The sequence below is a fragment of the Lissotriton helveticus genome, chromosome 10 (genome assembly GCF_964261635.1).
Source record: "Lissotriton helveticus chromosome 10, aLisHel1.1, whole genome shotgun sequence".
NCBI classification, from domain to species: Eukaryota; Metazoa; Chordata; class Amphibia; order Caudata; family Salamandridae; genus Lissotriton; species Lissotriton helveticus.
Window position 1 is genome coordinate 953,146,961 of NC_136071.1, and position 24,019 is coordinate 953,170,979.

At 46.0% G+C, this 24,019-nt stretch overlaps 1 long non-coding RNA gene across 1 annotated transcript; it reads left to right on the forward strand.

The window, feature by feature from the left end:
- Positions 1-1,507: 1,507 nt before the first annotated feature.
- Positions 1,508-2,370, forward strand: LOC144785563 (uncharacterized). The gene is made up of 3 exons (XR_013601964.1): positions 1,508-1,563; positions 1,677-1,737; positions 2,220-2,370. It is a non-coding gene; the product is annotated as an uncharacterized LOC144785563 (long non-coding RNA).
- Positions 2,371-24,019: the final 21,649 nt, after the last annotated feature.

Genomic DNA, 24,019 nt, shown 5'->3' on the forward strand with positions numbered 1-24,019 from the left:
CTAGTTTCAAAGCGCAGTCTAATGACCTGAGGAAAAAGTTACAACTGAGAAATTATCCACAGAGAACCATTGACCAAGCTTATAAAAGAGCGAGAAACAACTGCAGAGACAGCCTCCTGGAAGAAAAAGCGAATACAGTGGAAGTACAGCGACCAATATGTGTTACAACATATAACACCAATTCCAACCAAGTTAGCAAGATCATCAACAAAAACTGGAGAATTCTGAACAGTGGAGGTCTCGACATTCCTAAACCCATGTTTTCACACAAAAGAGCACAGAGTGTCAGAGATATACTAGTACACACGAGACCAAAGGACAGTAAAGCCAACACCCAGATCAATCCCAACTTTGTACAAGGGCATCACCCGTGCGGCGGATGTAAGGTATGATGCCTGACCAAAAAGAGCAAAAAACTAACCTTCAACAACGGGACCTCATGGGAACAAAGAGCCTTTACAAATTGCAACAGTTCGAACGTCGTCTATCTCATTACTTGCCCCTGCCATCTGGAATACATTGGTATGACAAGCAGGGCAGTGAAATTGAGAATAGGCGAACATAAGAGCACCATTAAATGTAAAAAGGCGAGTACGAAATTGACAAACCACTTCCTGGAAAGTGGGCACAAACCTGAGGACATCACTTGGACTATCATCGAACAGATTGACAATGAGACACATCTACTAGAGAAAGAACAGAGATGGGTTTTCCGTGTCCAGTCAAACAAACATGGATTGAACGATGAAATTCCGTGGGGTCAGCTATAAGCCTCGCACCATCATCCCATTGAGAGGCAGTCCATCGGTGGCCTCGAGGAGACCCCTGCGTCCTATCAGTGATCCACTGATAATATCCACCCTAGCATCCCACAACCCATTGCCCACATTTTGTTACACATTGGGGATTAAAGGTCCCAATTCTGCGGTTGGAGGCACCCCGTCATTATAACCTACTAGACATCCGGACATGTATGCATCCCAAGTAGATCTATAGTTTATCTAAGATAATTGTCCGGCAACACCAGTAACCCCTGGGAAATCGAGGAAGCGTGTTACAACATTGTTGTTTGGACAACATGTTTCTGTGTAATATATTATCATATTGATCTTTGTTTTAATTATCTGTGGCAACATGGGTAATATAATTGTTCGGCCAAAAGATTCATCCCTGAGCCACTCAGGAGCCGGTTTCATTATATTGCATTTCAGCTAACATTTTTCTCTGTAATATATTAACATAGTTGTTTTCCAGATAACTTGGTATTAATGCAGGGGGCGAGGAGGAGATATTTTGCTTTTTTAAAATATATCTTAAAATGTATCTCCCTATTCTATCACATTGGTTCACCCAATGGATACGGAAGACAGACTTCCGTTTTCAGCACACGCTTGTTCCATTCCAGGGCGGCCATCTTGGGGTGAGCGTTCTAGCGTTTGCGGGAGATCCCCAAGCGAAGCAGGCGCGTAAGCAGAGCTCATTTAACCGCTGAGCCGCAGACGCGACTAGTCTTCGGAGCGGTACCTCGTGGTAGAAGTAAGCCTTAATGATATAGCGGTCACTGTGAGTATTTGACTTTGCCAAAAGTCGCTAAACACTTGGCTAACAAGACGAGGGCTACATGACATGGGTGTATATTGACGAGTTTGCTAAGGGCGCGGTCTCTCTCTTTTCAGGACGCCGCGTTGAATACCTACCAAGTACCAGCTCATGGGGCATATCTTCTGCGCAACAGCAGTATGTATTGCACACTACTTTATGATTGGGGTGTGCCCCTTGGTTTTTAGAACGATCGTTCCTCAGATCACTACAGTTATTGATCAAGTCGGGTTCCTCTATTTTTACCCTGCAGAGTTCCGTTGTATGTATTGAGTCGTGAGAGTGTGTGTATGTTGATGATGGATACAGCCCTAATTACAAGGGGCTTCCCTATGTTCGTCGACAACAACGAACATATAGGGGATGGCAGATTGCATTATCATTCGCGCCATAAAAACAGCCTATATCAAAAGGGGCGTGACAATGTTCATTATGAAACAAACATTTAGGGGATGGAGGATTGACCATTCATTCTGTCCATAAAGTCTTACGTGTATCATCTGTGGTATGGGCAATTGCAACTCCTGTGGCGCCAACAATAATGAGCATTCACAGACAGATTACAGTATCATTGTATAATTCTGTATGTTTCTCTCCCTTTTTTTCTCCTTATTTTACAGAGACCACATTCAGGTCATTATTTTTGAAACCTTTTGCTTACAGAGGGCCAGCTCATGCCCTGAAGCAGAAACTAGCAGTGGATTTTTACTGCTGGTCTCTAGGACGACAGGCTTATTACATTTAGCAACTGAGCTTTGTTCCAGTAGGGACCATTAGAAGGTCCTGATGAGTAGGCAGTAGGGGACTGCCTACGAAACATGTAGACCAGGTAGTAGCGAATTGCTCTACCCCAAAACCCCCTTCTTAACGTCCCCAGCTAGGGAAGTGAATAAATTGTTTTTTTCCACTAGCCAGAGGATTTTTAATTTTTTTATTCCCACACATAATTAGGTCCCTACACTTCACTGACATCACCCACACTTGCACAGTCACATAGTCCTGTCACTATACTAGTGCTCCCGCGTAGTCGGTCAGGTCGTAGCACGCCCCGCCCCGTAGAGGGACGGGAAGACCCCAATGATGAAGCATGACACTACTGGATTTTTTTAGTGTGTGAGGGGTATTTTAAAAAGCACACTGTGCTCCCATCTTTACCACCCTAAGAGAGAGCTCATCTATTAGTTTTTTTCACCCACAGTATTTAATAAAAATAATAAAAATCACTACACTTTGATAGAATCTTTTTGTTTATACGAGTCCGCATTTTATACCCGTTCACAAAAAGGGCAAAAGTGGCAATCTCATTTACTACTGCCTAATTGCACTATTTGACATTGAGGATAAAGGATACAAAACATTCTACTACGTGGACTGAAGGAATGGGTGCACAAAGAGAATCTGATGTATTTCTACCAAACAGGATTCCAGCAAAGTTCATCTGACATAGACAATATAGTAGCCCTGTCCTATCTGGATCACTGCTTGTTCCAACACTCTTTACCTCCATTGTTTGAATGCTTTGTTGACTATTCTGCCACTTTGGATGGGGTGGATCAAAACAGGCTCTGGCCAAACTTGCAAAATGAGGTATTCTAAATCCTGTACTTATTGTTATTTCTCTGCACTTAGATAAATGGGTCCGTATAACTTAGGAACCAAAATCACAGCCACATGCCAAATACCAGCACGCCGAGTCCTTAAGCAAGGCTGTGTCATGGCCCAAATGCTGGTTGATATGTATTTTGCTGACTTGGGCAGCGCACTGACAGAGGCAAATACAATTCCCCCAAAGATTGGAGTTTAAAGGCATCCCATTATCCAACACGCAGATGTCCTTAATATCTTGGATCACACCGAAAACGGCATGCAGCATGTGTTGAATGAATTAAACAACTATAACCTAGATAATTAGCTGGTGGCAAAGGGCAAAAAGATGAATGTGATGGTCTGTAGGAACTAAAAGAACACATTATCATAAAGCTGGAGGCTTGGCAACCTTAAACTTTCAAATACCTCAAAATACAAGTATTGGCTGTCCGATTCTCGCAGAATGGTAAATCAAACCTACATTTAAAAAACATCACTGGGAAAACTACAGCCTTAACATGCATACTAAGTAAGCTACACAGTCACTTACACAGTCCATCAGCGGAAGCTATTATAACAAGCATTTGCAATCCAATAGGTCGCGTGCTTGTTAAAGTTAGAGCTGTTGGGGTTGAAAATGACAATTTCATTTTAGTTTTGTTTGCAGTGGTGTAATTATATTTGCATAGCTCTATTGCCATTGCTATAAAAAGCAAAATTAAAAAACATTGTCATTTTCAATGGCAACAGCTCTAACTTTCTCAAGTGCAAGACCTATTCTTGAGCAGCCTCCATAAGTACTTTCTTTTATTTTATTTTAGTAACAGCACCCTTGTTTTAAATGAGCAGCTAAAACATTCCCCCGCTTGCTGGCACGCAGGTCACAGGCTCTGTCAAGGCTCAGAGTTATAGGGGAACCGTGTTTAAAAAATAAGGGGAAATAACTTTTTCTCATTGGGGCCTATTTTAATTGATTTGTGCATAGGTTACTTCTGGTCTTCCTTTTGAGAGGTGACAGGAAGGAGGGATGGGCTGGATTACATAGAGAGTGCAAACAAGGTGGTGCAGCAGGAGTGAAAGGTAACAGGATGGAGGGAGGGGATAGATTTCAGAAAGTGCAAAGGCGGCGACGCTGCAGGAAAAAAAACCATTTCTGAGAAGCAGAAAGCCGCTCAGCACACATGCATGCCCGTGGGCGAACAGAGGGCCCTCCTAATCTCTTGTAAGGGCTCAAAAATGTACATATTGGCTTTTGCCATTCATCTCAAAGTAAAGGAGAAGGATATACCTCACATGATAATCAGGTAACTTAGTGCATAGTACGAGATAATAAAAGCAATTAATCCGTAGATGAAAGTTAGATTTATGAGAATTTTTGTCTTGGAAACGTATAACAAGTCAAATAAACAACTGAATCATAAACAGAAACATTAACATTACAAGACATTGCATACAATACAAAAATTACAAGTCAAAGAGAGGGCCACAGAAGTTGTGTCTGTCACCAAAATCATGTTTCAAGTTAAACTTCATGATCATTTCCTAACTATTAAAGTCCCAATTAATACTTCGTAAAGAAAAACATATTGTTGGCATCCTTAATTAATTTGACCTACATGCTATTTAACAAAGGAAAGCAGGGTGCTGGGTTCATGAGACGGTACAAAAGGGGGTGGTGATAGACGGAGCATCTGAATCAATCAAACACTCACACCCAGTCAAAAGATCAGGGTTTAATCCATCACCATTCTTTCGCCCACTCTGCCACCCCACTTCAGACATGGCTATATGCAAATCAGTCTGACCCTGTGCCTCATGGGAACAGTCCAGCCCGAACTGCCAAGCCATGTCTTCCCTGGACCAGAAACAAGCTTCCGAGGACCGGTTTCTGGCAATGCAGCCGTCTTCAGCCCGGCTTGCTTGAATCCAGTGGCAAAGTGAGCAAGGGACTCACGTCTGAGCATACCCTGCCACACTTATGGCGGCCAAAAGCGGTACAAAAGGGGGTGGTGATGGACGGAGCATCTGAATCAATCAAACACTCACACCCAGTCAAAAGATCAGGGTTTAATCCATCACCGTTCTTTAGCCCATTCTGCCACCCCAGTTCAGACATGGATATATGCAAATCAGTCTGACCCTGTGCCTCATGGGAACAGTCCGGCCCGAACTGCCAAGCCATGTCTTCCCTGGACCGGAAACAAGCTTCCGAGGACCGGTTTCTGGCATTCCAGCCGTCTTCAGCCCGGCTTGCTTGAATCCAGTGGCAAAGTGAGCAAGGGACTCACGTCTGAGCATACCCTGCCACACTTGTGGCGGCCAAAAGCAGTGCAAAAGGGGGTGGTGATGGACGGAGCATCTGAATCAATCAAACACTCACACCCAGTCAAAAGATCAGGGTTTAATCCATCACCGTCCTTTAGCCCACTCTGCCACCCCAGTTCAGACATGGCTATATGCAAATCAGTCTGACCCTGTGCCTCATGGGAACAGTCCAGCCCGAACTGCCAAGCCATGTCTTCCCTGGACCGGAAACAAGCTTCCGAGGACCGGTTTCTGGCATTCCAGCCGTCTTCAGCCCGGCGTGCTTGAATCCAGTGGCAAGGTGAGCAAGGGACTCACGTCTGAGCATACCCTGCCACACTTATGGTGGCCAAAAGCGGTACAAAAGGGGGTGGTGATGGACGGAGCATCTGAATCAATCAAACACTCACACCCAGTCCATCACCACCCCCTTTTGTACCGCTTTTGGCCACCATTAGTGTGGCAGGGTATGCTCAGACGTGAGTCCCTTGCTCACTTTGCCACTGGATTCAAGCAAGCCGGGCTGAAGACGGCTGGAATGCCAGAAACCGGTCCTCAGAAGCTTGTTTCCGGTCCAGGGAAGGCATGGCTTGGCTGGACTGTTCCCATGAGGCACAGGGTCAGACTGATTTGCATATAGCCATGTCTGAACTGGGGTGGCAGAGTGGGCTAAAGAACGGTGATGGATTAAACCCAGATCTTTTGACTGGGTGTGAGTGTTTGATTGATTCAGATGCTCCGTCCATCACCACCCCCTTTTGTACCGGGTTCATGAGACAGCATAATTATAACCTCTATCATTTCCTTCTGCTCGCTACTGCTTGTGATATTGATATTGAGCACCTGAATCAATGGTAATGAATATCGACCTGCACAAGTGAGCGCAGTAACTTTGAGAGGTAACTGGGGTGGGGGTTGAAGGAACACTAAGGGGCATATATGAACTGAAAAATAAATGAAGTTCTCGGTTGAACAAACTGTTTGTGAGTTCTAGCGGTCGGCTCTGTTCACTGCTGTTCCCGTTCTTGGATGCATTTACAAATGGGGAAAGTTATAAACCTGTAGGAAGAGAGTGCAACGACTTAAGCCCTCGGGGTTGCTGGCAAATGTAATTCTTGTCTGACTGGCTTCGGTTATTGATTGAGGTTGCGAGCATGGGTGTGGAAAAGTCAAGTTTAATGCCACTGTACTATTGAGACAGTACAGAAGTCAGTCACTGCACATATGTGTTGCGTCTGGAGCATAATATGAATGTAAGAACTGAAGGGCGATTGCTTGGATCTGGCAACGATCATTCAGGTGGCAAAGCCAATACGTGTTCTGCAATGCTAAGTCAAAAAGGAGCAAAGTGTGAATAAAAGTAATATAAATTCTGAAAGCTCAGAGATTATCATTGGATAGTGTGTCGGTGCACTGATTCTTGTGTGCACAGACCGGGACATGCTGTCACGCTGAAATGCGCCGAGCCGTGGGTGCCGGCTGTGTGGCGTAGGCCTTAATGAACTAAACAGTACACAGGAGGTTGTTAACTGCTGCTCGCGTGTCTCCAGTTCTAACTCCGGGCGCACGTGTACAATGCTTTATTAAACACAGCCCGGGCTGCGCGGGACAAACCAAGTACAACCACGTATGCGGGGAGAGCTCAACACCACCCTCCCGGCTGCGCAGCATAAGTGGGCTCACCCAAACTATAGAAAGTCACACACAGCAAGAGAGATGGGCTCTCTGCAAAACAGTTATTATCATTTCAGCTGAAGTGTATCACTGTATCATGATTCAGCATTCCAGCTCACAGTTCTGTCAGACTGCACCCTTAGGAATAAAAGTCCTTTAATCAACTTGATGGCTCAGGATTCCTCTGCAGGTTGTATTGATTGTGATTCTGCCTGCACTCACTGTTGTCTTCAGGGGATCCTGGAGGCTCCGTGAACTCCAGAGGAACATCTGGAGGACGTGCAGACATCTCTACACCATCAGATTCCGGCATAACGTGATCAGGTTCTGACCAATATTCACCATTGCAATCATCTGAACCAGCGTCCATCGGACTACCCCAACTACTAGAACACCCATGATACTTCTTGAATGACGAGACCTCTCTAGTGAGCACTTCCAACCCTCACTTGGCCATGACTTGCGTGTATTGAACTTGAACAATGCGCCAAGGCTCTTTTTCAAATGGAAGGCAGAACTTGCTACCTGGGTTCCTATCTTGGACATGAACCAAATCTCCCACTTTGAGATGAGATGTTTCCGCTCTACGCCTTCTGCTGACTTGATCATTGGCTTGTTTTCTTCGGCAGTCCACAGCCTTATTGTCTACTTCTTCTTGAACCCATGAGGGATGATGATGAATAGAATCACTTACTACTCTTCCCATAGACAGGTGTCCTGGAGCACGCCCAGTGGTCGCGTGGGAAGTCTGCCTGTAATTCTGCAGAAATGAATATATTTATTGTTCCACTGAATCACCATTAGCCACTGCTATGCGGATCACTTTGTTCAATGTCCTCCTGAAGTGCTACGCATCTCCGTTTGCTTGTGGCCATTTTGGGGTAATTTTCTTGTGGACTATCCCTTGAGATGCCAAGTATGCTGCAAAATCTTGTCCCTGGAAGGGCGGACCATTGCCAGTTCTAATCACTTTGATGAGCCCATGGGTGGCCATCACCGTGTCTAGCTTGGTGAAGAATTTGCTTGCACTCAGGGAGTACAGCACCTTTACCGCAGGATACATTGAGTAGTCATCTATTATCACTATTGAGTGTCGCCCATCTGGGAGACTCTCAAAATCCATGCTTGCGTGCATCCATGGGCCTTCCAGTCACCACTCTGTTATTATTGATGATGGAGGATTCGGTTTGCTGGTCACTTGACACCACTGACAGGATAGCACCACCTTTTCCAGTTTCTAATCCATAAGAGGAAACCAGACCTTGCTTCTGAGTCTGTCTTCCTTGGTGTCCAGCATGTGCCAACCCAACTACTTGATCCAAGAGAGTTGACAGAATCACCAACCAGTGCCCTCAAAGTAGGCACCCGTTCGGATCCGTACTGAGCTTGTGTCTCACCTGATACAAGCTCTCAATCACCTTCCTGGCTTCTGGTGTAAATATTACCCCCTGACTTCTGAGAGGATGCCATTTGTTTGTCTTCACGTCCTCTAACACTTTCTGCAGGCATTCATCTTGGACTGTGGCGTGGCATAGCTCTGCTCGTGTTATTGGCAGCGGGCACGATCTGTCCCCTATGTATCTCACATAGGCTTCAATTTCGTCCGCATTGTCAATCTCACTACAAGTGGACGCCCTAGGATGACAAGATAGATAGTCGGCTGGATTACTGGCTCCGTGGTGATACTCAATCTTACAATTGTATTCCTGCAGCTGCAGCATCCACTTTTCTATACAAGGTGATGGCTTGGCTGATGTCCCAGTACATAGAGGAATGAGAGGTTTATATTCAATGGTGACCAAAAATGGTTTCCATATATGTATAGATGGAAGTGCCAACACCCCCAATGCACAGCAATCTCTTCCTTTTCTATTTGGGAATACCTTTGTTCAGTCTCAGTGAGTGACCTAATGGCAAACGCCACAGGAGCCCACTCATGTTCTTCTGTCATCTGTTTAAGTAGAACAGCTCCCAAACCTTTTAGACTAGCTTCAACAGCAAATTGAGTTTGCTGTTTTGGATCATGATATCCCAGTGTGGTGTTGCTCGATAGGGCATCGTTGCTGGCTTGAAAGTCAGTCTCTTGCTCTGGTCCCCATACCTATGGAATAGACACTTTGGTCAGCTCTCTCAGTGGCGTGCTCAATGATGATAAGTCTTTGATAAATCTACCGCAGTAGTTGACCATTCCCAGGAAGCTGCGCATTTCGGTCACATTTGTGGAAGCTGGGCCCTCTTTAATGTCTTTGACCTTTCCAGGATCAGGAGTGACTCTGTCTGCTGAAAATGTGTAACCGAAAAATGGCAGTCTCTGTTGAAGGAACTCTCATTTGTCTTTGTGTAGAGTCAGCCCAGAGTCTTGTATTTGCTGGCCCACCTGCCTCAGCCGGCTGTTGTGCTCAGGTATTGATTTTGCGTGAACCAGAATATCATCACTCACATTTACCACGCCTGGGAGGTCAGCCAGGGGTTCTTGGATAGTATTTTAAAATACCTCTGTGGCACTCGATAACCCTAAGCTCAACCCCTTATAGCACCTCAGTCCAATATGAGTGGGAAATGTTGTGATGTATCTAGAAGGTTCATCAAGGACCAGGTGATGATACCCAGCCTGGCGGTCAAGTATTGAGACCCAGCAGGCCTCACTTAGTTCCCCTATTAGGTCATCAATGGTCGGAGTCAAATGCCATTCTCTTTTGATTACTGCGTTGGGAGTTTGCATGTCCACGCAGATTCTCGGCTCTTCCAGGTGCTTGGGCTTCCTTGCAACCACGATTGGTGATACCCAGGGGATCGGACCATTCACCTTTTCAATAATCCCTGCTTCTTCAAGTTTGCACAGTTCCGTTTCTACCAGGGGTCTCAGATGAAATGTGACCCACCTGTGTCGAAGGGCCACTGGTTGCACCAAAGAGTCAATATGGAGATGTATCTGCTTACCCCGTAAACATCTGATTCCACTGAATACTTTCAGGAAGTCTTCTAATATTTGACTCACACCTTCTTGGTGTATTCCGAAGGCAGACGTGACGATGCCCCGGGCCTCTGCAGGCTTGCACCCCAGCAATATGCCCCCGTCCTTCCTCAGTGATGTATACCACTGCCTCCACTTCCTGCTTGTCATAAGCTAAGATAGTTTTGAATGTTCCCCTAATGGCCAGGGGCTTGGAATGTCCATTGGCAAACACTTTGATCTTGGCCGGCGTCAATGCTGGATATGGTGTCATCCCTCGGTGAGTTTCACGGGTTATGATGTTTATGGTCATGCAATTGCCGTTGATGGGAGTCGCTCCATGAGGATTTGGCACAGTGGCAGATGACACTGGGTATTCAATGCTGACCCTACGGTGAATACTGAGTGTATAGTGTGCTCTTCTTGACCATCATCGTCCATATCAATGCCTTGTTCCTGTGACTCTGGGATTACTTTCAACTGGGAACTCATAGCTCGTCCTCTACTTGATGGACAGACCTTCATAAAGTGATTCATTTTGCCAGACACCATGCATCTTTTACCTTTTGTTGGGCAATCTGACGGTCTATGTGAGGGTCCCCCACAATATTCGCATGTGCATGTTTTCAGACCTCTTGTCATTGACACTGTCGTGGCGGTCGGAGTGACTGCATTCACTGGTTCAGTCTTGATGGGAGCCTGTAGTGCTGCTTCCATATGTGCCGCCCATGCCTTTGAGAGCTCTTTAGTCCTTCCCATGGTAAGTATCTCTGCCAACGACTTCCTTGACTCCTCCAGGAATTCGCTCTCGCAGCTTTGCTGAGGCGCACCCCAGAATAACTTGGCCTCTGATCTCCTCCGTTTCATCCTGAAACCCACAGGTGCTGGCAAGGTCCTTCAACCGTGCATGAAATACATCTAGCGACTCTTGTCTGAATACTAACCGTTCATAGTCACAATTCGCCATGGGCTCAAAATGAGCATTTAGGGCTATGATGAGGGTGATATGAGTCTTTGGCGCTGCCTCCGCCACTGGTTTGGCTATCTTATGCACATCCTTCCCTCCAAGATGTAAAATCATCGCCCTCTTCTGTTCATCATCCACCTTCGCGGCCTCAAAGAACAAGAGCACTCTACCCATTCTTTCCACCGTCTGGCTTGAGCAGATGGGGCCCCATCTACCTCAAAGGGCTCTAGGGCAGGGATGTGAGCCATAACTGTGGAGGCTTTAGCACCATGGTGAATCATAGGATTAGGCACAGTTCTTCGGACGGTATTTACAATATTCTGATTGAATCGTCAGTGAGGAGACAGAGCGGAAATGGATTGCCCTAAACACCAGGAAGTGAATATGAGTGGTGCACTGTGCTGTGTACAGTAGAGTGCTGACCTCGTTTTAAGCTGCTCAGCCCAACACACAACAACACAGGCAAAGAAAAAAAAAATTTCAAAGTAAAAACAAAAAAATAAAAAGTGGAGGGGGGTGAACAAGGCAGAGTCCCCGAAGAGCTAGAGTGCGAGAGAGAGCAGAGAGAGCAAGGAAAAACAGAAAGAACGAAGACACAGCAGACAGCCTGCATGTTCCGACACTGTATTTGCAAGCTTCAACACTTTTCCTTCACTGAAGTAGTCCCCAAATGAACAAATAAACAGCTGCAGCATAAGGGAACTGTAGTTGGCTGGTGCTCCCAAGTAGAAGACGGAAATGACGTATTGGAGTTTTAACCAAAGAAGACCCATGCAGACGTGAACCAATGGTAACAAGGAGGCGGAATTTCCCTCTGTAGATTGTTTACCGTAGGTCTTGCAGACAGCGCATGCATGCTGCCAAGGCTCAACCTAAAAACCACCAAAGTAAAACTGTTACTGTCAATCTCATATGAGCACCTAGTTTATCGCAGAAAATGTTCCTCCGCCTTGGACGAACTTTAGTGTATGGCGCACAGCAGAATCTTTAATCTTCCTAAGCATACACGACAATCCCTTTTACGGCTTAAGTTTGGTCTGATAGGGCAGGATGGTAAGGCAACCTTTCTCAAATACTTTAATTCAAATCATCAAACTGAAACCTGTCCCTTAAAACTCCTTTTGGAGATTTTTCATAAAAAAAAAAAAAGAAACTCTGGTCCCTGCATTTATTTGCTTCAGTCAAGGATTTGAATGTGTACCTGGAAGCAATGCTAAAAATGTCAGCTTCACCATCTGGATTAAAGGCCACTCTAAAATAAACAAATTATGTGTCAAGATATCAAGATACCCATTTGCGATTCTCAAATAGCGATTTTTAAGAAATCGCTATTTGAGAAGCGCAAATGGGTATGAATGTACAAAATCGCATCTGCGTTCAGTTATTCTTAGGGCTGGTCTGTCCTCGTTTATTCTACCATCGTACCAAGGCTTCGAAACTTTTGTAGAGACTCTTCAATTTAAGGAGTGGCACCTCATTTAGAATGACATTCATTGAATTAAAGTAGTGGTTGGTGAGCTTATGAACATCTGATATCCCATCAGGAGGAAGAAGTAGGTTGTAGTTCTGAGCAGTGTTCATGCTAGGGACAATGCACAATATAAACAGGAAGGGAACCCATCAGCGAACTGTAGCTAAAAATCAGGGGAACATTCAAATTCTGTGGTATAGATGAGGATTAGGAAAAAGTAAATTGGTGCTAAGGACTGCTGCCAAAAAGTTAAAAAAAAAAGACAAAACCAGCACAGTTATGGCACAGCTCTTAAGTAGTGCAAAAAAGGCCTACCGATCTCTACTATGTTCCACAATGAAAAGATATGCTGCATCAAAAGGAATACACATCCACTCTGTACATGGTCATAAGGACCAGGCCAATTTCTGGCTCTACATCAACACCTTAAACAAAAGATCCAGTAATAGAGGGAGTAGTGTCCCATCAGACAAATGAATCAATTTTGTATGCAGGCTCTGCTCCAACACAGGAACACCCAATAATGTATATAAGGATCTGCCTGGTGAGCCTCAAGACAGTATCGGACAAATCACCAAAGCGGAAGTCCGCAAAGTCATCAAGACCTTCAGACATAATGGGGTGCCTAAACCCAATGGACTACCTGGCTCCCTATTCAAAGCCGATCTGGATTTCTGGACATAACTTCTTACACTTTTATATAAAGAATGTTTCTCCAATGAGCAGGTGCCATAGTCCTGGAGAGTCCGCATTTTATACCCGTTCACAAAAAGGGCAAAAGTGGCAATCTCATTTACTACTGCCTAATTGCACTATTTGACATTGAGGATAAATGATACAAAACATTCTACTACGTGGACTGAAGGAATGGGTGCACAAAGAGAATCTGATGTATTTCTACCAAACAGGATTCCAGCAAAGTTCATCTGACATAGACAATATAGTAGCCCTGTCCTATCTGGATCACTGCTTGTTCCAACACTCCTTACCTCCATTGTTTGAATGCTTTGTTGACTATTCTGCCACTTTGGATGGGGTGGATCTAAACAGGCTCTGGCCAAACTTGCAAAATGAGGTATTCTAAATCCTGTACTTATTGTTATTTCTCTGCACTTAGATAAATGGGTCCGTATAACTTAGGAACCAAAATCACAGCCACATGCCAAATACCAGCACGCCGAGTCCTTAAGCAAGGCTGTGTCTTGGCCCAAATGCTGGTTGATATGTATTTTGCTGACTTGGGCAGCGCACTGACAGAGGCAAATACAATTCCCCCAAAGATTGGAGCTTAAAGGCATCCCATTCTCCAACACGCAGATGTCCTTAATATCTTGGATCACACCGAAAACGGCATGCAGCATGTGTTGAATGAATTAAACAACTATAAACTAGATAATTAGCTGGTGGCAAAGGGCAAAAAGATGAATGTGATGGTCTGTAGGAACTAAAAGAACACATTATCATAAAGCTGGAGGCTTGGCAACCTTAAACTTTCAAATACCTCAAAATACAAGTATTGGCTGTCCGATTCTCGCAGAATGGTAAATCAAACCTACATTTAAAAAACATCACTGGGAAAGCTACAGCCTTAACATTCATACTAAGTAAGCTACACAGTCACTTACACAGTCCATCAGCGGAAGCTATTATAACAAGCATTTGCAATCCAATAGGTCGCGTGCTTGTTAAAGTTAGAGCTGTTGGGGTTGAAAATGACAATTTCATTTTAGTTTTGTTTGCAGTGGAGAAATTATATTTGCATAGCTCTATTGCCATTGGTATAAAAAGCAAAATTAAAAAACATTGTCATTTTCAATGGCAACAGCTCTAACTTTCTCAAGTGCAAGACCTATTCTTGAGCAGCCTCCATAAGTACGTTCTTTTATTTTATTTTAGTAACAGCACCCTTGTTTTAAATGAGCAGCTAAAACATTCCCCCTCTTGCTGGCACGAAGGTCACAGGCTCTGTCAAGGCTCAGAGTTATAGGGGAACCGTGTTTAAAAAATAAGGGGAAATAACTTTTTCTCATTGGGGCCTATTTTAATTGATTTGTGCATAGGTTACTTCTGGTCTTCCTTTTGAGAGGTGACAGGAAGGAGGGATGGGCTGGATTACACAGAGAGTGCAAACAAGGTGGTGCAGCAGGAGTGAAAGGTAACAGGATGGAGGGAGGGGATAGATTTCGGAAAGTGCAAAGGCGGCGACGCTGCAGGAAAAAAAACCATTTCTGAGAAGCAGAAAGCCGCTCATCACACATGCATGCCCGTGGGCGAACAGAGGGCCCTCCTAATCTCTTGTAAGGGCTCAAAAATGTACATATTGGCTTTTGCCATTCATCTCAAAGTAAAGGAGAAGGATATACCTCACATGATAATCAGGTAACTTAGTGCATAGTACGAGATAATAAAAGCAATTAATCCGTAGATGAAAGTTAGATTTATGAGAATTTTTGTCTTGGAAACGTATAACAAGTCAAATAAACAACTGAATCATAAACAGAAACATTAACGTTACACGACATTGCATACAATACAAAAATTACAAGTCAAAGAGAGGGCCACAGAAGTTGTGTATGTCACCAAAATCATGTTTCAAGTTAAACTTCATGATCATTTCCTAACTATTAAAGTCCCAATTAATACTTCGTAAAGAAAAACATATTGTTGGCATCCTTAATTAATTTGACCTACATGCTATTTAACAAAGGAACGCAGGGTGCTGGGTTCATGAGACGGTACAAAAGGGGGTGATGATGGACGGAGCATCTGAATCAATCAAACACTCACACCCAGTCAAAAGATCAGGGTTTAATCCATCACCGTTCTTTAGCCCACTCTGCCACCCCACTTCAGACATGGCTATATGCAAATCAGTCTGACCCTGTGCCTCATGGGAACAGTCCAGCCCGAACTGCCAAGCCATGTCTTCCCTGGACCAGAAACAAGCTTCAGAGGACCGGTTTCTGGCAATCCAGCCGTCTTCAGCCCGGCTTGCTTGAATCCAGTGGCAAAGTGAGCAAGGGACTCACGTCTGAGCATACCCTGCCACACTTATGGCGGCCAAAAGCGGTACAAAAGGGGGTGGTGATGGACGGAGCATCTGAATCAATCAAACACTCACACCCAGTCAAAAGATCAGGGTTTAATCCATCACCGTTCTTTAGCCTACTCTGCCACCCCAGTTCAGACATGGATATATGCAAATCAGTCTGACCCTGTGCCTCATGGGAACAGTCCGGCCCGAACTGCCAAGCCATGTCTTCCCTGGACCGGAAACAAGCTTCCGAGGACCGGTTTCTGGCATTTCAGCCATCTTCAGCCCGGCTTGCTTGAATCCAGTGGCAAAGTGAGCAAGGGACTCACGTCTGAGCATACCCTGCAACACTTGTGGCGGCCAAAAGCAGTACAAAAGGGGGTGGTGATGGACGGAGCATCTGAATCAATCAAACACTCACACCCAGTCAAAAGATCAGGGTTTAATCCATCACCGTCCTTTAGCCCACTTTGCCACCCCAGTTCAGACATGGCTATATGCAAATCAGTCTGACCCTGTGCCTCATGGGAACAGTCCAGCCCGAACTGCCAAGCCATGTCTTCCCTGGACCGGAAAAAGCTTCAGAGGACCGGTTTCTGGCATTCCAGCCGTCTTCAGCCCGGCTTGCTTGAATCCAGTGGCAAAGTGAGCAAGGGACTCACGTCTGAGCATACCCTGCCACACTTATGGCGGCCAAAAGCGGTACAAAAGGGGGTGGTGATGGACGGAGCATCTGAATCAATCAAACACTCACATCCAGTCAAAAGATCAGGGTTTAATCCATAACCGTTCTTTAGCCCACTCTGCCACCCCAGTTCAGACATGGCTATATGCAAATCAGTCTGACCCTGTGCCTCATGGGAACAGTCTAGCCCGAACTGCCAAGCCAGGTCTTCCCTGGACCGGAAACAAGCTTCCGAGGACTGGTTTCTGGCATTGCAGCCGTCTTCAGCCCGGCTTGCTTGAATCCAGTTGCAAAGTGAGCAAGGGACTCACGTCTGAGCATACCCTGCCACACTTATGGCGGCCAAAAGCGGTACAAAAGGGGGCGGTGATGGACGGAGCATCTGAATCAATCAAACACTCCACCCAGTCAAAAGATCAGGGTTTAATCCATCACCGTTCTTTAGCCCACTCTGCCACCCCAGTTCAGACATGGCTATATGCAAACCAGTCTGACCCTGTGCCTCATGGGAACAGTCCAGCCCGAACTGTCAAGCCTTGTCTTCCCTGGACCGGAAACAAGCTTCCGAGTACCGGTTTCTGGCATTCCAGCTGTCTTCAGCCCGGCTTGCTTGAATCCAGTGGCAAAGTGAGCACGGGACTCACGTCTGAGCATACCCTGCCACACTTATGGTGGCCAAAAGTGGTACAAAAGGGGGTGGTGATGGACGGAGCATCTGAATCAATCAAACACTCACACCCAGTCAAAAGATCTGGGTTTAATCCATCACCGTTCTTTAGCCCACTCTGCCACCCCAGTTCAGACATGGCTATATGCAAATCAGTCTGACCCTGTGCCTCATGGGAACAGTCCAGCCCGAACTGCCAAGCCATGTCTTCCCTGGACCGGAAACAAGCTTCCGAGGACCGGTTTCTGGCATTCCAGCCGTCTTCAGCCCGGCTTGCTTGAATCCAGTGGCAAAGTGAGCACGGGACTCACGTCTGAGCATACCCTGCCACACTTATGGCGGCCAAAAGCGGTACAAAAGGGGGTGGTGATGGACGGAGCATCTGAATCAATCAAACACTCAGACCCAGTCAAAAGATCAGGGTTTAATCCATCACCGTTCTTTAGCCCACTCTGCCACCCCAGTTCAGACATGGCTATATGCAAATCAGTCTGACCCTGTGCCTCATGGAAACAGTCCAGCCCGAACTGCCAAGCCATGTCTTCCCTGGACGGGAAGCAAGCTTCCGAGGACCGGTTTCTGGCATTCCAGCTGTCTTCAGCCCGGCTTGCTTGAATCCAGTGGCAAAGTGAGCAAGGGACTCACGTCTGAGCATACCCTGCCACACTTATGGCGTCCAAAAGCGGTACAAAAGGGGGTGGTGATGGACGGAGCATCTGAATCAATCAAACACTCACACCCAGTCCATCACCACCCCCTTTTGTACCGCTTTTGGCCACCATTAGTGTGGCAGGGTATGCTCAGACGTGAGTCCCTTGCTCACTTTGCCACTGGATTCAAGCAAGCCGGGCTGAAGACGGCTGGAATGCCAGAAACCGGTCCTCGGAAGCTTGTTTCCGGTCCAGGGAAGGCATGGCTTGGCTGGACTGTTCCCATGAGGCACAGGGTCAGACTGATTTGCATATAGCCATGTCTGAACTGGGGTGGCAGAGTGGGCTAAAGAACGGTGATGGATTAAACCCAGATCTTTTCACTGGGTGTGAGTGTTTGATTGATTCAGATGCTCCGTCCATCACCACCCCCTTTTGTACCGGGTTCATGAGACAGCATAATTATAACCTCTATCATTTCCTTCTGCTCGCTACTGCTTGTGATATTGATATTGAGCACCTGAATCAATGGTAATGAATATCGACCTGCACAAGTGAGCGCAGTAACTTTGAGAGGTAACTGTGGTGGGGGTTGAAGGAACACTAAGGGGCATATATGAACTGAAAAATAAATGAAGTTCTCGGTTGAACAAACTGTTTGTGAGTTCTAGCGGTCGGCTCTGTTCACTGCTGTTCCCGTTCTTGGATGCATTTACAAATGGGGAAAGTTATAAACCTGTAGGAAGAGAGTGCAACGACTTAAGCCCTCGGGGTTGCTGGCAAATGTAATTCTTGTCTGACTGGCTTCGGTTATTGATTGCGGTTGCGAGCATGGGTGTGGAAAAGTCAAGTTTAATGCCACTGTACTATTGAGACAGTACAGAAGTCAGTCACTGCACATATGTGTTGCGTCTGGAGCATAATATGAATGTAAGAACTGAAGGGCGATTGCTTGTATCTGGCAACGATCATTCAGGTGGCAAAGCCAATACGTGTTCTGCAATGCTAAGTCAAAAAGGAGCAAAGTGTGAATAAAAGTAATATAAATTCAGAAAGCTCAGAGATTATCATTGGATAGTGTGTCGGTGCACTGATTCTTGTGTGCACAGACCGGGACATGCTGTCACGCTGAAATGCGCCGAGCCGTGGGTGCCGGCTGTGTGGCGTAGGCCTTAATGAACTAAACAGTACACAGGAGGTTGTTAACTGCTGCTCGCGTGTCTCCAGTTCTAACTCCGGGCGCACGTGCACAATGCTTTATTAAACACAGCCCGGGCTGCGCGGGACAAACCAAGTACAACCACGTATGCGGGGAGAGCTCAGCGCCACCCTCCCGGCTGCGCAGCATAAGTCGGCTCACCCAAACTATAGAAAATCACACACAGCAAGAGAGATGGGCTCTCCGCAAAACAGTTATTATCATTTCAGCTGAAGTGTATCACTGTATCATGATTCAGCATTCCAGCTCACAGTTCTGTCAGACTGCACCCTTAGGAATAAAAGTCCTTTAATCAACTTGATGGCTCAGGATTCCTCTGCAGGTTGTATTGATTGTGATTCTGCCTGCACTTACTGTTGTCTTCAGGGGATCCTGGAGGCTCCATGAACTCCAGAGGAACATCTGGAGGACGTGCAGACATCTCTACACCATCAGATTCCGGCATAACGTGATCAGGTTCTGACCAATATTCACCATTGCAATCATCTGAACCAGCGTCCATCGGACTACCCCAACTACTAGAACACCCATGATACTTCTTGAATGACGAGACCTTTCTAGTGAGCACTTCCAACCCTCACTTGGCCATGACTTGCGTGTATTGAACTTGAACAATGCGCCAAGGCTCTTTTTCAAATGGAAGGCAGAACTTGCTACCTGGGTTCCTATCTTGGACATGAACCAAATCTCCCACTTTGAGATGAGATGTTTCCGCTCTACGCCTTCTGCTGACTTGATCATTGGCTTGTTTTCTTCGGCAGTCCACAGCCTTATTGTCTACTTCTTCTTGAACCCATTAGGGATGATGAGGAATAGAATCACTTACTACTCTTCCCATAGACAGGTGTCCTGGAGCACGCCCAGTGGTCGCGTGGGAAGTCTGCCTGTAATTCTGCAGAAATGAATATATTTATTGTTCCACTGAATCACCATTAGCCACTGCTATGCGGATCACTTTGTTCAATGTCCTCCTGAAGTGCTACGCATCTCCGTTCGCTTGTGGCCATTTTTGGGTAATTTTCTTGTGGACTATCCCTTGAGATGCCAAGTATGCTGCAAAATCTTGTCCCTGGAAGGGCGGACCTTTGCCAGTTCTAATCACTTTGATGAGCCCATGGGTGGCCATCACCGTGTCTAGCTTGGTGAAGAATTTGCTTGCACTCAGGGAGTACATCACCTTTACCGCAGGATACATTGAGTAGTCATCTATTATCACTATTGAGTGTCGCCCATCTAGGAGACTCTCAAAATCCATGCTTGCGTGCCTCTATGGGCCTTCCAGTCACCACTCTGTTATTATTGATGATGGAGGATTCGGTTTGCTGGTCACTTGACACCACTGACAGGATAGCACCACCTTTTCCAGTTTCTAATCCATAAGAGGAAACCAGACCTTGCTTCTGAGTCTGTCTTCCTTGGTGTCCAGCATGTGCCAACCCAACTACTTGATCCAAGAGAGTTGACAGAATCACCAACCAGTGCCCTCAAAGTAGGCACCCGTTCGGATCAGTACTGAGCTTGTGTCTCACCTGATACAAGCTCTCAATCACCTTCCTGGCTTCTGGTGTAAATATTACCCCCTGACTTCTGAGAGGATGCCATTTGTTTGTCTTCACGTCCTCTAACACTTTCTGCAGGCATTCATCTTGGACTGTGGCGTGGCATAGCTCTGCTCGTGTTATTGGCAGCGGGCGCGATCTGTCCCCTATGTATCTCACATAGGCTTCAATTTCGTCCGCATTGTCAATCTCACTACAAGTGGACGCCCTAGGATGACAAGATAGATAGTCGACTGGATTACTGGCTCCGTGGTGATACTCAATCTTACAATTGTATTCCTGCAGCTGCAGCATCCACTTTTCTATACAAGGTGATGGCTTGGCTGATGTCCCAGTACATAGAGGAATGAGAGGTTTATATTCAATGGTGACCAAAAATGGTTTTCCATATATGTATAGATGGAAGTGCCAACACCCCCAATGCACAGCAATCTCTTCCTTTTCTATTTGGGAATACCTTTGTTCAGTCTCAGTGAGTGGCCTAATGGCAAACGCCACAGGAGCCCACTCATTTTCTTCTGTCATCTGTTTAAGTAGAACAGCTCCCAAACCTTTTAGACTAGCGTCAACAGCAAATTGAGTTTGCTGTTTTGGATCATGATATCCCAGTGTGGTGTTGCTCGATAGGGCATCTTTGCTGGCTTGAAAGTCAGTCTCTTGCTCTGGTCCCCATACCTATGGAATAGACACTTTGGTCAGCTCTCTCAGTGGCGTGCTCAATGATGATAAGTCTTTGATAAATCTACCGCAGTAGTTGACCATTCCCAGGAAGCTGCGCATTTCGGTCACATTTGTGGAAGCTGGGCCCTCTTTAATGTCTTTGACCTTTCCAGGATTAGGAGTGACTCTGTCTGCTGAAAATGTGTAACCGAAAAATTGCAGTCTCTGTTGAAGGAACTCGCATTTGTCTTTGTGTAGAGTCAGCCCAGAGTCTTGTATTTGCTGGCCCACCTGCCTCAGCCGGCTGTTGTGCTCAGGTATTGATTTTGCGTGAACCAGAATATCATCACTCACATTTACCACGCCTGGGAGGTCAGCCAGGGGTTCTTGGATAGTATTTTAAAATACCTATGTGGCACTCGATAACCCTAAGCTCAACCCCTTATAGCACCTCAGTCCAATATGAGTGGAAAATGTTGTGATGTATCTAGAAGGTTCATCAAGGACCAGGTGATGATACCCAGCCTGGCGGTCAAGTATTGAGACCCAGCAGGCCTCACTTAGTTCCCCTATTAGGTCATCAATGGTCGGAGTCAAATGCCATTCTCTTTTGATTACTGCATTGGGAATTTGCATGTCCACGCAGATTCTCGGCTCCTCCAGGTGCTTGGGCTTCCTTGCAACCACGATTGGTGATACCCAGGGGATCGGACCATTCACCTTTTCAATAATCCCTGCTTCTTCAAGTTTGCACAGTTCCTTTTCTACCAGGGGTCTCAGATGAAATGTGACCCACCTGTGTCGAAGGGCCACTGGTTGCACCAAAGAGTCAATATGGAGATGTATCTGCTTACCCCGTAAACATCTGATTCCACTGAATACTTTCAGGAAGTCTTCTAATATTTGACTCACACCTTCTTGGTGTATTCCGAAGGCAGACGTGACGATGCCCCGGGCCTCTGCAGGCTTGCACCCCAGCAATATGCCCCCGTCCTTCCTCAGTGATGTATACCACTGCCTCCACTTCCTGCTTGTCATAAGCTAAGATAGTTTTGAATGTTCCCCTAATGGCCAGGGGCTTGGAATGTCCATTGGCAAACACTTTGATCTTGGCCGGCGTCAATGCTGGATATGGTGTCATCCCTCGGTGAGTTTCACGGGTTATGATGTTTATGGTCATGCAATTGCCGTTGATGGGAGTCGCTCCATGAGGATTTGGCACAGTGGCAGATGACACTGGGTATTCAATGCTGACCCTACAGTGAATACTGAGTGTATAGTGTGCTCTTCTTGACCATCATCGTCCATATCAATGCCTTGTTCCTGTGACTCTGGGATTACTTTCAACTGGGAACTCATAGCTCGTCCTCTACTTGATGGACAGACCTTCATAAAGTGATTCATTTTGCCGGACACCATACATCTTTTACCTTTTGTTGGGCAATCTGACGGTCTATGTGAGGGTCCCCCACAATATTCGCATGTGCATGTTTTCAGACCTCTTGTCATTGACACTGTCGTGGCGGTCGGAGTGACTGCATTCACTGGTTCAGTCTTGATGGGAGCCTGTAGTGCTGCTTCCATATGTGCCGCCCATGCCTTTGAGAGCTCTTTAGTCCTTCCCATGGTAAGTATCTCTGCCAACGACTTCCTTGACTCCTCCAGGAATTCGCTCTCGCAGCTTTGCTGAGGCGCACCCCAGAATAACTTGGCCTCTGATCTCCTCCGTTTCATCCTGAAACCCACAGGTGCTGGCAAGGTCCTTCAACCGTGCATGAAATACATCTAGCGACTCTTGTCTGAATACTAACCGTTCATAGTCACAATTCGCCATGGGCTCAAAATGAGCATTTAGGGCTATGATGAGGGTGATATGAGTCTTTGGCGCTGCCTCCGCCACTGGTTTGGCTATCTTATGCACATTCTTCCCTCCAAGATGTAAAATCATCGCCCTCTTCTGTTCATCATCCACCTTCGCGGCCTCAAAGAACAAGAGCACTCTACCCATTCTTTCCACCGTCTGGCTTGAGCAGATGGGGCCCCATCTACCTCAAAGGGCTCTAGGGCAGGGATGTGAGCCATAACTGTGGAGGCTTTAGCACCATGGTGAATCATAGGATTAGGCACAGTTCTTCGGACGGTATTTACAATATTCTGATTGAATCGTCAGTGAGGAGACAGAGCGGAAATGGATTGCCCTAAACACCAGGAAGTGAATATGAGTGGTGCACTGTGCTGTGTACAGTAGAGTGCTGACCTCGTTTTAAGCTGCTCAGCCCAACACACAACAACACAGGCAAAGAAAAAAAAGCTTTTCAAAGTAAAAACAAAAAAATAAAAAGTGGAGGGGGGTGAACAAGGCAGAGTCCCCGAAGAGCTAGAGTGCGAGAGAGAGCAGAGAGAGCAAGGAAAAACAGAAAGAACGAAGACACAGCAGACAGCCTGCATGTTCCGACACTGTATTTGCAAGCTTCAACACTTTTCCTTCACTGAAGTAGTCCCCAAATGAACAAATAAACAGCTGCAGCATAAGGGAACTGTAGTTGGCTGGTGCTCCCAAGTAGAAGACGGAAATGACGTATTGGAGTTTTAACCAAAGAAGACCCATGCAGACGTGAACCAATGGTAACAAGGAGGCGGAATTTCCCTCTGTAGATTGTTTACCGTAGGTCTTGCAGACAGCGCATGCATGCTGCCAAGGCTCAACCTAAAAACCACCAAAGTAAAACTGTTACTGTCAATCTCATATGAGCACCTAGTTTATCGCAGAAAATGTTCCTCCGCCTTGGACGAACTTCAGTGTATGGCGCACAGCAGAATCTTTAATCTTCCTAAGCATACACGACAATCCCTTTTACGGCTTAAGTTTGGTCTGATAGGGCAGGATGGTAAGGCAACCTTTCTCAAATACTTTAATTCAAATCATCAAACTGAAACCTGTCCCTTAAAACTCCTTTTGGAGATTTTTCATAAAAAAATAAAAAAAAGAT